The sequence below is a fragment of the Actinia tenebrosa genome, unplaced genomic scaffold (assembly GCF_029948245.1).
Source record: "Actinia tenebrosa isolate PJP-AT-01 unplaced genomic scaffold, QUT_ActTen_1.0 PGA_scaffold7__59_contigs__length_16204524, whole genome shotgun sequence".
Classification (NCBI taxonomy): Eukaryota; Metazoa; Cnidaria; class Anthozoa; order Actiniaria; family Actiniidae; genus Actinia; species Actinia tenebrosa.
This window is the reverse complement of record NW_028292584.1, coordinates 13,818,987-13,833,766: the sequence shown is the minus strand read 5'-3', so window position 1 is coordinate 13,833,766 and position 14,780 is coordinate 13,818,987.

Below are 14,780 nucleotides of genomic sequence, written 5' to 3'. Positions count from 1 at the left end.
TCCTTATGTCAGTCTTTAATTTCTCGTACTTTTCCTCTTCGGCTAAGATAAGCGAGAATTCTACGTCGTCTATCTTTCTGTCACGCAAAGCCTTTGAGACAAGGTCAGTGATCGTATTTACTTTAGCCCTTGACAGAGCTATTATCGTGTCGTGTTTTGATATTTTGCTTGACAACTGTTTCATAATGCCCGTAGCAACAGCCGAAATAATACCACAGGCTGCCCCAACGCTGGCCAAAGGAACTCCAACGATTATTCCCGGCCCAGTAAGCGAAGTAGCAACGCCGGAGCCCGTTAACACAACAGATATGGATCCTGAAGTTATCGCAATCTTATGTAGCGTGCTACGGGCTCTGACGTATTTCTTCCTAACTTTTTCGTAGTGTTTTGCCTGCCCTTCCAAGTAAGCCAGGATTAAATTTGCTTTGTTGAGCCTAAAGTTTTCAGCGTTTAATTCGTTAGGTTCCTTAGGAAGTTCAGGATAAAGTGGAGGCGCTGATGGTATAACATCCATTATATATACTAATGTACGACGCTTTTGGGAATGATATTGAGGAGCAGCCACATCATGACAACAGGGATTACTGGAACTGGAGGGCCTTTAGGAAGATGTTTCCGCATGCAGACCCTAGTAAGTTCGAAAGAAGACCCGATGGGATTTACTTCAACGGCTCCAGAATGTACAGCAATGAGGATTTGAAACCTACGCTGGTCGATCAGATAGACTCTCAGCTGAAGCATCCTAAGATCTTACCGCATAAGCCTAAACCCGTGCAAGGTTGGTCAAAGGAATTATTGCTTGGTACCAGTACTTATCCGATACCCACGGTTTCATTTGATGAACATCCAAGTTTGGATTTGACATTGAACATGCGGATCTCTAACAAGCATTCCTTTCCGTTAAAGGTGCGAGATATCTTCAAAAACGTGCCCATTAATCATACCACCGCTAAGGAATCTCATGAATGGTTAAGTGGTCCTAACATGCGTTATTGGCCGCAGCAGCTGAACTTTGCGGTTTGGTGTGCCACTAGCGGCTGTGGTGTAAGTGCAAACTTAATGAAGAATTCAATATTTATGTTTCATTTTCACTTTACGGTTAGAAGAATACTGCATGAGATGGGCGTTACTGCATTACCAGGAGATGCCACGTTTTATCCAAGAGATAACAAATACAGCGTGCCGGCCTATAACAGGCTTTGTAAGGAGTTTGGTGTTGTAGGGAAGGATTTCCGATGCACTACGGGCGCTAACAATGGGCTGGGGCATATTTGGGCTTATTGGGGGATTGGTGGGCACGAGCTAAGCGATAAGGAAGTGCATACGCTGCGGTTGCAGTGGGACACTGGGTATCACAAAGAAACTCACGACAGTAGCACCTTCTTTGAACCAAATGCCAAGACCACTAAGGAAGTCAGAGACGGACCTCTGTTCAAAGACGAGGGTGGTAAGTATGCCGGGGCCAATCCACTGATTATTAAGATTACCAACGACGAACACGCAAAGCAATACTTTAATTTCATACCTTCTGGAGGTAAAGGACTAACCAAAGCCGGCCTTGCCCGTTTAAACCGCAGCATAGAAGCTTACGTGTATTCTATCCTTGGAGCTCAGGTAAACACCCGATCGAGTATAATCGGAAATACCGGCGCCGCAGAAGAGACGCGAGCCGAAGCCTTGATCTTATTTGAAAGTTCAATCTTGGAGGGCGACATTAGCAAGGGCGTACAGCGTTACCAACTAGCTATACAAAATTCTAAGGCGAGGTTGGACTATGCAGTAGCCCCGGGTTGTTGGTTAATGCCTAGTAATTTATCTATAAATACTGGTTCTGTAGTAGGATACAACAACAAACTTCAACGAGCTACTAAGGATATGAAGTTTGGGGCGAATGACGTGAACTCTGACACTCTTAGGAACATTCCTCACTTCGTAGAGAAGCCGAAAAAGTCACACGAAACGAAGCTACCCACAGTTAAGAAACCATCAAAGAAGGTCCTGCTTACGATACCTGAGGAATATGACCATAACTTACTAAAAGCCGGCTTAACAGCTGCAAGCATTGGTCTGAGCTATTATATATGGCGATGAACAACCCCTACGTAACTGGAGTAGATTGCGTTTATACGACTTACACAGGCGAGAAAAAATACACCCAAGCATCTTGGGTTGATGTCACGGGCATGTCCGTGAATTTGAACTACTCAGGAAAGAAGTTGATAATATGCAGTATTTGCATTGGTACGGCGAGTGATGCAAACGTAGGATTTCGTTTCTGCGACGACAATGGAGTATTACAGCCCATGCGCGCGAAGACAAACAACAGAGAGCCTACACATTTCTCGGTAGAGCCGCCCGACACCAGCACCGAAAATCTCTCGGTTTGGACTTTTCACATGGTTGCTGATTGCCATGGGAATGTAAAGTTGCAAATACGCGTAGATGACACGGCGTCGGCATGCATAAATAGCATAGAAGATCAAAGAGATCGACCTTATAATCACGCGACCATCAGCACTCTTACAGTGTTAAGCCTGTGAGAATCTGTGATTCTTAAATTATATGAATCCGCATTTAAGTGAAACGCATTACGTTCACTACTTAGACGTAAAGGAGTACGCAAGGCATGAGTGGTTTGATATGGGAATGTGGGTTGAAGTTGGAGGTCCTGCGTTAGTCATTTGCACCATTAGCATTAACACGGGAGTGAGCGCGAATGTGGGGTTTAGGCTTGTCGATGAGAATGACGAGCCTTTGCCCCCCTATCGAACTTCCCCGAACAGCAGAAGAGCGGCCCACTTTTCGATGGAGCCAAACAAATTTAGCGGAGAAGATCTGACGCCGGTCACGTTTCATATGGTAATTAATTGTAAATATGCTAAGTTACAAATATTTCCTGATGACGGTAGCAACGATGGGTCGACGCCGGGCGGCGCAAGGATAAACAGCATTGGCGTGGGTAGCAATATTATCGATGCGGTTTGGAGTCATAAACCCATTTCCACTATGAGCGTGCTGCCGCTAGCCCCAAATTATCAGGGCGGCGCAAATACTATCTTTCATCATCCTCAATCAAGGACGCGGAAAGAGCGCAGCAATTCTAAGGACAGGAAATCCAAGGTCCCTTCATCGACCTAGCTTCTTCAGGAGTACCACCCCAATAGCGACGACCAAGATCCAAATGTTGTTGCCCACAAACTTTAGCAGTTCTCCGCCGGCCCTAAGTGCCAAGGAAACAACCGAACCCAGCAGCCCAGGAAGACCGGCTGCCATCTTTTTTCCCAAGTCCGTTAGTCCATTGCCTAATTTCTTTACGCCCGCGCCTGTAGCCTTAAGCGCGGATAGGATAACTCCTACTACGGTGCTAATAGCGACCGCAAATGCCAGCGGAACGCCATACTTCAAAAGGGCTCTTTTTATTTTTTCCTTGGTGGTAAGCCCCAGCTCCCTTTCCAGGTTATCCTTTTGCGCCTGCAATTCTGCGCGACGCACCTGAAGGGTTTCTGATTCCTTTTGAGCTGTTTCCCTTTCTTCCTCGGTACGAGTTTGGTCCTTGATTACTTCTTGCTGCCGCTCTATTTGCCCCTCCACGTCTTCGATAGCCTGATCTCTTTGTCGGATTTGCTCCTCTTTAGTGTTGATTTCGGCAACCAACTGCCGCCGTTCCTCCAAAGAGTCGGCTATGGTAATATGCAAGTTTTTAGCTTCCTCTTTTGTCAGGTCTAACTCCTGTAAGGTGAGGTCGAAAGCCCTTTGGACTTGGTCTCTTTCGCGTAGGGCATTGTCTCTTTGTCCTCTAATTTCTATTATTCTTTGGTTTTTGTCGTCAACTTCTCTCTTTTGAGCATCGAGAAGTAGTCGGTTTTGCCTCATGTAATCTGTCTCCCTTTCTTCCAACGTTTCTTGTAGCCCCTCAGCACGCTTTTCTAGTGCAACCCTTTCATTCAGGTCTCCCAACCTTTCTAAGTCGCTCCTAGTAGCCTCTTGGAAGCCCCTTAATCTTGCCACGTTAACCTTGACCGAGCCATTTTCGTCAAAGAGGACTTGTGGTTTGGTCCAACGGTTTTTGTCGGGATATCTCATGTCTTGAACGCTTATGAGGACTTTGTTTCCGCGTTCTGTGAGCCTTACGTCGTCGGCCTCGAAGTGGGAATAGCGCTGCGTTAGCTCTTGCGTTGCCCACTCTACGGTTTCCCGCGCGGTTGCTCCCTGCTCACCCATGTTTCGAAGTTCTATGTACTCGGGGGCGGACTTACCCGGGTTCTTTTCGTGCCACATGCGATTCAAGGCGGCCTTGAAGCTTTTCCATCTATTACCATACTTGTTTTCTAGGGCCATGTCGTAGATTAGGGGGTCGGTTTCCGCGCCTTTAGTCCATGCGTCGTATTCTTCGTCGTTAATGTCGACTTGACCTTCTTCGGTAAGGGGATCAAAATCACCTTCTACTTCCATTATATATGATAAGCTCAAAGTTAAACCCCAACGTATTACCTAAGCAGGTTGGCGGACTGAAAGCAGAACGCACCTTTCACCGGGTTACATTCACGCCTTCTAGCGCTAAGCCAGGTGAGACGCTGTATGTAGGCGTGCCCCGCCTAACGGATAACCTAGTATTGGTTCCTGGTACCCTGGCGCTAAGGTTTAACCTAGCAATACAGCCAGATACCGCAGACGCGCGTTACGTCGTCAATAATGCAGGTAGAAACCTTGTTTCCAAAATACGCGTAAAGTTCGCCGGGGAATCCTTGCTGGACTTAAACAGGTATGATTTGTATACCACGTACAAAGACTTATGGTTGACTGCATTTGACCGCGCGCAAAGGATAGAGCAGGGAATAGCAAGCGCAGCCATACGCAAAGTAAGAAGCGCAACCTCTGGCGCCTCAGGAGAAGACGAAATAAAGACTGCTTATGGTACTAAATATGTCGTTCCATTAGATTTCGAAATTATCACGAACCACGGTGCATACTACCCAAGGCAGCTAAGCGAACTGCAGTTCGAAGTGACCCTAGCAGATACTACGAACGTCCTGCAAGGAAAAGATGTAAGTTCATCAGCTGTGGATCCTTATTTCATCAAGAACTTGGAGCTGCAGTACGAGACGGTACACAGCGAAGAGCTGGCTCGTAGCGCTGGCATGGAATACAGCGCTGGGAAGGCTTTCCTTTACGATCACGTCGTGATGTACAAGACCTTTAGCTTCACGAACAACGTCGAAGAGGTCATCAACCAAAGCATTAACCTACCCAGACGCAGCCTTACAGGGATAATGTTGCTGTTCGCAAAGACATACACGGCAGGATTGCGTGACTCTGAGGCATTCTTTAATCCTAACATCACTAACGTAGGCGTTAGCATTAACGGAGTACCTAATAAGGTTTACTCACAAGGGATAAAGCCTGAGGACATGTACCGGGAAGTCGCGCGTAAGTTTGGCGATCAAATTAGTCCAAAGGAATTCTTTAAGGATAAGTACGCGCTGTGGATCGACATGCGCACGACAAACGACGAAGACCTACATGGTCAGGGATTGCGGCTGGTAAATACCCAGGACGGTATTACGTTGGAGATCAAGCGCACCAAACATGCCAGCGACACTACTAAGATCAACGCGTATATCTTCGTAGTCTCAGACGCGCAACTGAGCGTAGAAATGAATCAGCTAAAGAGCGTTGCGTATTGATGCGCTGCGCTCCCTCATCCAAAAAAAAGAATGAAATATCCCTTACGTATATAATGCTTCGCGTATTTGAAAACAATGAAACTAAACTGCAATGCATAGTGCAAGGCGATAAACTTTATTTCAAAGCAAAGGAAGTGGCGGCTGCGTTGGGTTACGAGCGTCCAAAAGATGCAATTAAGGCGCATGTTTGCGATAAATACAAGGTAAAGCTTAGCGAACTTAGAGTGGAGGTGAATCGCCTCCCCTCTCATTCACAGCCTAATTCCCTGTACGTAACTGAATCTGGGTTGTATCAGTTGATATTTAGCTCTAAGATGCCAACGGCAGAGACATTCCAGGATTGGGTCTTAGAGGAAGTTCTCCCTACCCTCAGGAAAACAGGTAAATATGCAATGGACAAACGCTTTGACAGTCCTAACAAGTTGGTATTCAAAATAGAAAATGAATTTGACCTGCATAAGAAGGTCGTAAACTACATACGTCGATTCCACCCTATCCTACTGCTCGCACCAGGTCTTGGAGAACTACAGGACTCAGCTAGCAAAAGGATAGTATGTTGGCAGAAAGGGTATCAGGCGGGGCAACCCGACATCTTAGTTCTTAATGCACATAAAAAACATAATGGGTTATGCTTGGAGTTGAAGACACCTAAGGGTAACGGCGTATTATCCTCAAAACAAGAGGCGTTACTCACACAATACGAGGCAAATGGTTACCTAACCATGGTGTGCAACGATTACGACCTTATATGCAGGGAGATCGACTATTACGCGGAAGGCATTCGTGTACCTTGTCCTTGGTGTGTTAAGGCTTTTAAGACGCAGGAGGCGTTAAGGACTCACCAAAGAATATTTCATAGATATAATGATAGTTGAACAGACACACTGGCGTAATCTGACCGTTGGTCAAACTTACAAAATAAAAAATTATGTCATGTTTGAAGATATCAACCGATTGAGGTTAATCTTGATGCATGACAATGAAGAGTGCACTTTATGGGCACCTGACTGCGTGCGGTATGTCCTTCAAGGTGAGGAATACACACACGTAAGAAGTTATGGTAAAGTGAATGGTCGATGGAAGTTTGACATCGAACGCCGCACCGACGCTAATCCATTATGTGATTAGTCATCCTCATGGGCGGTTAAGTATTGGTCTGCTATGTCGGACCTCATTTTTTCTGTCATGTAATTAGTATGGTAAATTAAGGCTCCTCCTGCGAACGCTGCGATGTAAGGTAACATCATATATTATTCATTTTTCCATGCTTTTCTTACAGCAAGGTAATGGTCTAAGGGCTTGGGTCCGTCGTACAGGCAACACCAAATATGTTGACCGCTACGTATACAGCCACATCGGTTGCAAATGCCGTCCCAGTGTTCCCTGTATTCCCATCTCACGCCCTCAACGTCGTCAAAGCATACGAAGGTCTGGTCTATTTCCTTCTTACGTCGCGTGAGCACCCGGGAGGTTTCGTGGGGACAACAACGTTCGGCTAAGTCTCCGTGGGTTTCACAGACGACATCTTCGAGGTGGTAACGACGACAGCGGTATTTATGCCAGTTCTCCTCGAAGTGAGGTTCATCGCAACGGAGACAACGGTCTTTGAGGCAGACTCTGTTCTCGCGGTGATATCGTAGGGCCTGTACAGTGGACAGTTCCTTACCGCAGTCACCGCAAAGGGTACTTACGGTCTTCTGACAGACTTTCTTGGAAAGATGGTATTGCAGTCGCTGCTTGCTACTAAAAGCTCTATCACATTGCACGCACTTCATTATATATACCTTATTTTTTATTGTTATTTTGTTAAATGCTGCAAAGAGGTCTCAAGTAAGGATCTATCTTTTATTGTTATTTTGTTAAGCCCCCATTAAAAGATGAGGTATCATTCTTTCTCATTGTTGAAACCAGCAAAAAGATAATCATGTTAACCATTCTTCGATCGTGATGATTTAACAAAATAACAATAAAAGATAGACCCTTACTTGAGACCTCTTTGCAGCATTTAACAAAATAACGATAAAAAAAGAAAGACCTATGCTAATTCCTCTTGCTGGGGCTTAGTAAGATCTTCTTTGCGACCTCTTACTCTTCTCGAACGTCGTCTAAAGTCCTTTGTGCTTTAGTATCCGCGGGACACCAATGTCCAACGAAGTCTTCTTCAGAGAATACCTTATTACAGTGACAGCAGCTGTGTTTCTTACGAGGCGTCGGAGGGGTAACGATGATGCAGTCAGCAGGTAGTTCGCACGTAATGCAGTCCATATATCTATGGGGGATATCGAATGAAGTCCTTAATGGACTCCTTAGCCCAGCCCGCCATTGTCAAAAGCGCGCCAAACCGTTCTGCACGCTTCAGACCACACATTTCATCGTACAATTCCTGTACGCGCTCTTTTAACCGGTCTATCTCTTCCCTTTGCATTTCTATGGTGTCTCTTTTATCCTTTGCGTCAGCGGTAATCCTTCTTACTGCTTCCACTGGTTCCATCTATATATGAACCCAGATCACATGCCTTGTAACGCTCTGATAGTAGGACCCACCGGCTGCGGAAAGACCCAGTTCATCGTGGAGCAGCTATTAGGATCCTTTAGATACCGCTTTGACTACATAGTGCTGCTTTGTCCCACCTACGTGAATAACCGCACCTGGGAAGGCATAGGAGTGAAAGATGACGACTTCTTCGTAGATATCTTAGATCCTAACGAGTTATCCAGCCATTTGAAGTTCTGGCACAAGCAATTCCCTAAAGATACACAGACGCTCCTCATATTGGATGACATTGCCTGTGGGGACGACGTAAAAAGGCGCACCTCCGAATTAGTGAAGCTCGCCTTTAGCGGCAGACATGACAACATTAGCGTTTGGTTGCTTTCCCAGCAGCTTACCAGCGTCTCTAAGCCCTTTAGGGAAAACATAGGCTCTCTCGTAGTATTTTATACTCCGAGCAAGTCTGACCTGGAAACCATTTTAAGCGACTACGGCGGTGAGATAAGCAAGGAACAGCTGCACGAATACATGCGGCATTTAAAAACGCACCAACATTCCAAGATGATCTTCTCTTTGAGGTTTCCGTATGACGTTAACATATATGGACATTGAGCAGCTCATAGATGAAGTCCCCACACAGTTAGATGAAAGTAACCTCAAGGAACAACTTAACATTCTTGTGTCTTCTGGGAAGTGTAAAGAAATGATAGGTAAGGAACTTACCCATGAGCAGGTTAATAAGCTGTCAGAAGAGGAGGTTAAGAAGTTCCATAAGAGGTACGAGGCTGCCCTCGCAAGTAAGACCACGGACGCCGTAGCAGACTCCGCTATCCGACTTGCCACTAAATTGCTTGGACTTGCACTGCCCATAGACGACGTGGAGCAACTACAGAAGGACATAAGAGATGACTATGTCATATCCCAAGAACTTAAGATAACCTGTGGGTGGTTGTCTTTGAAGTGCGGTAAGTTAATGGCAGTCGCCTCTGCGGCTTTGCACGTAGCTCAGCATGTCGACTTGAAGGAGGTACTAGGTTCCTTCGGAACATCTTGGAAGGACTTCAAGAAGGACAGAGAAGTCGAAAAGGTCTTCCAGGCGGCACTTGCTGAGGTACCTAGTCAAGTACCTGCAAGTGACTTATCAAGTACTTAGTCAAGTCATTCGCGGGAATTACCCAGGTCGCCTCAAGTACCTAGTTAAGTACTTATCAATTCCTTCAAGTCCTTAGATATAAATGAGTGAAGCTGAATCGAAGGCGGAGGAAACCCCTCAAGTAGAGGAGCAACGAATCACCAAGGCTAAATCTCCAGGCAGAGTTGCTGCCGGTAAGAAGCTCGCGGAGATGAACAGGAAGAACAAAGCAAAGAAAGAAGAAAAGGTGGAGGAAGAGGAATCCTTCATTAATCCTGGGTACGTCATTGGCGCGTTAGGAGTCGCTATAGCAGCAGGCAGCCTTTACTTACAATGGCGGGCAACGAAAAAGGTAGAACCACCAACGTATCACGCACCTGTGGAGGTTAGAAAAAGTAAGATCCCTGAAATGGAGTAGATTTATCACCACGTACCGTGGCGACCTAGATTTTCCTTCTCGCTTTGTAATATAATGTCGACCGCGTTGTTGAAAACTGTTGAAGAGGCAGCTATCATTACTTCCATCGTTGCGGGTATTGGTTGGGTAGGTAAGAAAGTGCTCAAAGAAGACTTTACTGAAGACCCAAGCAAGAGCTTCGCTAACTTTGCTAAGATGACCGCTGCCGTAGGCGGGGCTATCATGGTAAAGGATTACCTACGGAAGGAAAAGTACCTACCTAATGTATAATGGTTAGCTTAGTCGCAGGTGGAGTCATTGCAGCTTTAGCATTTACAGGGGCTAATTATGGTGGTCAATATTTGGATAGATTAGTTAGAGGCGACAAAAGCGGTGCCGCCGAAAGAAAGAGACACGACTTAGCGCTGGAGAAATATCAAAGGGACGTTGCAGCTTGGAATGAAAAAAGACAAGCTTACAGGGATTGGTTGGATAAGAACTACCAAGACAAAATGCAGGCAGACAAGAACTTCGAAAACACAGACTACGCCTTCAAACTTTATGCGCAAGCACACCCCGACTTTAGAATGAAAAAGCCTCAGTTCAAGAATTACTACCAGCCTTCTAAGAAACAAAAAGACAATGAATTGGTCTTTGTAGGAGTCGCAGGGCTGGCCGGAGGCGTGGCTTTGGCGTATCTAATATAATGATCGTCTTTTTGGAAAGCGACAAGAATGACTTTACCACGTATTTGAATCCTCCCATCAAAGCCTGTAAGGTTCGGTTGGTTAGTTGCTCTTTGTATAATTCTTGGTATAATTTAATTAATGGCTTTGTCATCGGAACTTCCGGCACCAAACCAAAAATACCAGATTCCCATTACACCCCAATAACACTGGCTAAGGAGCTAGCGAAGCATGGATACACTCTTACCACAGGATTGCCCCATGAAATGACATTCAAGAAAAATAATGGGAGCGCCAATCTAAAGGACAGTTCATTGGTAGAACTCCTGGGCCTTACTAGTACCACGATAAATAGCGGCAGTACATATGATGTGAAATGGAAAGTCGCATCCTCTTATGAAGTCTATTGCGACTTGGTCCATAGTTACAACAATGGAGAAAAGTCTTCTCTTATGTCCAAGTTTCTGCCCCAAGGTAATCCATTTGACCCAGTAGAATACACTCCCATTTCTTTGAGCTATGACTTGTCTAATTTGGTAGAAAGCATAAACATCACCATTAAAGTGGACGGAAAGACGGTGGATTTTAACGGACGTAAGATCAATCTTGTTTTGGAATTCATATAATGGGCCGCGTAGAGGACAAACTTAAAAGGATTTACTATGGGCCGGAAGGCTATTGGAGAGGAGCGTCAGCTATCAAGAAACTCGCGACCGCGGCCAGGGTATCAGACGAAACGGCTAAGAACTGGTTGAAAAAACAAACCCTCTGGCAGGTTTATCTTCCCGTGCCTAAGTACATTCCCAGGCCCAGCTTCACCGTAAATACCCCCAATGAAGTTCATCAGGCGGATTTGCTTTTCTTGCCGCACGATAAGGTGAGAAAGAAGACCTATAGGTACGCTTTGACCGTAGTTGATATCGCAAGCAGATATAAGGACGCCGAACCTATAACCAGCAAGGATTCTGGGGAAGTCGCAGAAGCCCTAGGTAGGGTTTATAAGCGCGTCTTGAAATGGCCTAAGCTGCTGCAAGTGGATGCGGGGACGGAGTTTATGGGCGTGGTTACCAAGACCCTGAAAGACCACGACACTAAAATTAGAAGAGCTAAAGCAGAGTACCACAGGGGTCAAAGCATTGTCGAAAGATTCAATAAGACCCTGGCCGAGCGTCTCTTTGGATACCAGTATTGGAAAGAGCTGGAAGATCCCTCCAAACGCAATAGGGAATGGACTCAGAGGCTCCCCCAGGTCGTCGCAGCTTCGAACAACGAGGCGGCCAGGGCTACGGGAATGAAACCCAGGGATGCCATAAAAAAGAAACACGTGGAACACAAGTCCTTCATCAGAAGTTCGAGGGCGGTCTTCCCCCATGAAAAGAAATTAGGTAATGTCACGGTTCGATATCTCTATGAGCCGGGTGAATTAGAAGGAGGATCCAAAAGAGCTACGGATCCTAATTGGTCTTTGGAAACTTACCAGATCCGAAGTGCGATAGCTAAGAAGGGTCAGCCCATCTTGTATTATCTTCATGATGGTCCCACGCGTGGGTTCGTCAAAGAAGAACTGCTTATCGTGTGATGTCCGAATGCTATCGTATGCACTCCGTCATCACACATCCATCGCTTACCGTCAAATGCAGACAGTGACACCTTCTCCTGCGTGACGTTATGTATCTGATGACCATAGCTGCGCAGGCTGTTCATCTTATGCCGCTGTTCCTTGCGTGTTCGTAATACGTTGAGGTAGGACTCGTGCGTAATGTCCTTCTTAACCACATACTTTTTTACGCCTTTAGCTTTCTTTTCTACGCCGTCTAACTTTAGCACGCTGTACATCTTTGGTTTCAGACCCACGTATTCCACGATGGGTTTTCCTAACATTTCGTCTTTCATCTTCCCAATTACCTTCTTATTCTTCGCAGAGTAAAGGAAGTGCTCCTTCGGGTAACCGCTGGTGTCGTACTCGTCTATGTCGGGGAGGCAGTCTTTGTAAACGTCTTCCGTTTGCACTTCTAGAATTAGGGAGTCGGTGTCTGTGTACAGGAGGCGACAGCGGTCTCCGTACTTTGGCTTAAGCTTATCGTAGTAGAACTCGTACATAAGCAGCTTCGATAGATCCAGCACCGTAAAGCCTGTGTAAACGGGCTTGTTTAGTAAGAGGTTTGCCTTTTTCATGTGAATCACGTAGAAGTTCAGCATTTCTACGTATCTAACGAAGCCTGGCTGTGACACGTATGCTTCTGCTTCCTCTTTGGTGCTGACTATTTTTACGCTTACGCGCTTGCGGATGTTCTCCATTGTCTTTCCGAACACGCTGTTGTTCATCAGTTTGAAGAGATTTTCTCGAAGTCATTTTTCGCTGCGGTACGCTTTTGCGTGTTAAAGTCAATGTAGGGGCGCATCCAGGGTTCCTGCGTGAATTTTAGGACTCTGTGGATCTTCTCTACGCGCATTCCGTGTCGCACGTAGAACTGCAGGTTGCGGTAATGTACCACATACTTCTTCTTATCCATCAGGTTCATAGTTAGTTTCCTGTACGGTTTGTAACCAGGGCACATTTGCTTTTGCAGCGGACTTAGCTGCTTAAATGGTATCTCTATCGCTTCTGGTGCTAAGGGGAACTCATTGTGTTCGTCGTGCAGGTGCTCTGGGTACTCCAGATCCACTTCTAAGACGTAACCCTTGTCTTCCTCCTTTCCTACCTGCATGTAGAAGTCTATCGGCTTCACTGGATCCCATTCGAAGTCTCTCACAGGTAGGTACTGTGGCATTGCCCAACCATAAAGGTTATTCGCATCCAGGTAGTAAATGTATGTGGTTGGTTTCTCTGGGTCGTGCTCTACTAAGGGGTTGTTTGCGCGGGCGTAACGTCGGCTGGGTCCGCATACGCCGCCACGAATACCGTCTTCCATAAACCGATACATGTCGTACTCCGTTAGGAGATCCAACTGCGCATTTGTCTTCTTTAACAAAGCACTCCAGCTGAGCCCAGGAGCCGTGTAGAAATTAGCGGGATCCAATCCGTAATATTCCATAGCCATCTTTCTGAAGCTTTGGAAAACATCTGCGAGCAGCACTACGTCAGACCTTAGGTAGATGTCGTGGTAGTCACCCATGTTCTCACAGGAGTACTTTTCCCACACGTCTAACGCATGCTGGTACTCCTCATCCTTTATACCAGACTCGTTAGGGTGCTGTAGAAGCGATCTTTGGTGGTAGGGGTTCTTTGAATCGATCCCAGGAGTCCATGTATTCGTATGGGTAGACTCCTTTCCTTTCCGCGCCGTATTGACTGGAAATGGGAAAGTTGGTGTTATACTTTACGAGGTTTGCTAAGGAGTCCGCCATAAACTGCTGCGAATCTAAGAACTTTAGCTTACCCACAGTTACGGACATGTAGCGCTCTTTGTTGTTGGGGTATGCATTTGACGTCGGAGCCGTCTGTTCCTTGTAGTAGCAAATGGGAGTCGTAACCGCGGAGGTTGTGAAAGAACACCGGAATCTCCATATCTGGATTTACTTTGAAGTTTATATTGCATTTCCAATGAGCCGCTCCTCTGTATTTACCCGTGATGTGGCAGTGATCCCTAACCTTATCCACATAGAAATCCTCAACAAATGCTTTGTGGCAGTGAATGCAGTGCGTGGAGGGCTTTCCCGGCTTCTCACCTTTCTTAGCATACTTCCCGCATTTAAAATGAGCTTCTCCTAGATACTTTCCATCTCATCCCACGCTTTCTTGGCTCGTCTTCCAAACTGAAGAAGCGTATGTTGGCAAAATGTGGCATTTTTTTGCCTTGTTAAAAGCCTCCTGGTTCTCTTGGTAAATTCCATCTTCTTTGGACGTCTTAATTGTTCTCTAATCTCCCCCTCCTCTTTCGCAATGCGTCTAGAACTCATTAGCTGCGTTCTCTTACCTCGGGAAATCACAGGAGGGTTTTCTTTAAACCGTCTGATCTGACTACTAAATGTCAACCAAAGAGCAGATCTTCGTGTATCCTTACCTTATTCGGGGCGCCACGGTTTCTTCGCTCTTCCTTAGTTTTATGCAACGCTTGAGATCTGCATATTACGTAATGGCACTTGCATCTGCTTTTTGATGGTCTGGCGTATGAAAACTCTTTGTTGTGGTCATCGTGGATCCGTTGCGTCTCACTTCTTCGACTCCGCGGCGTCTCATCTGGGTTTTCTTTAGGGAATTTAAGGATGTAAAATGACAGCAAGCAGCAGTCACAGAAGTACTTTTTTTTTGCCTTTGTGCTTAGTATTCTGTAGAATAGCTGCTAATGTGTTTAAACCATGAGTAGTGTCCCGCCGTGGTAGATAAATGTCCGGCGCTTTTTTCTCCTTTACTTTTTGACAGAACTACGTACTATCGTCTCTCTCTGAC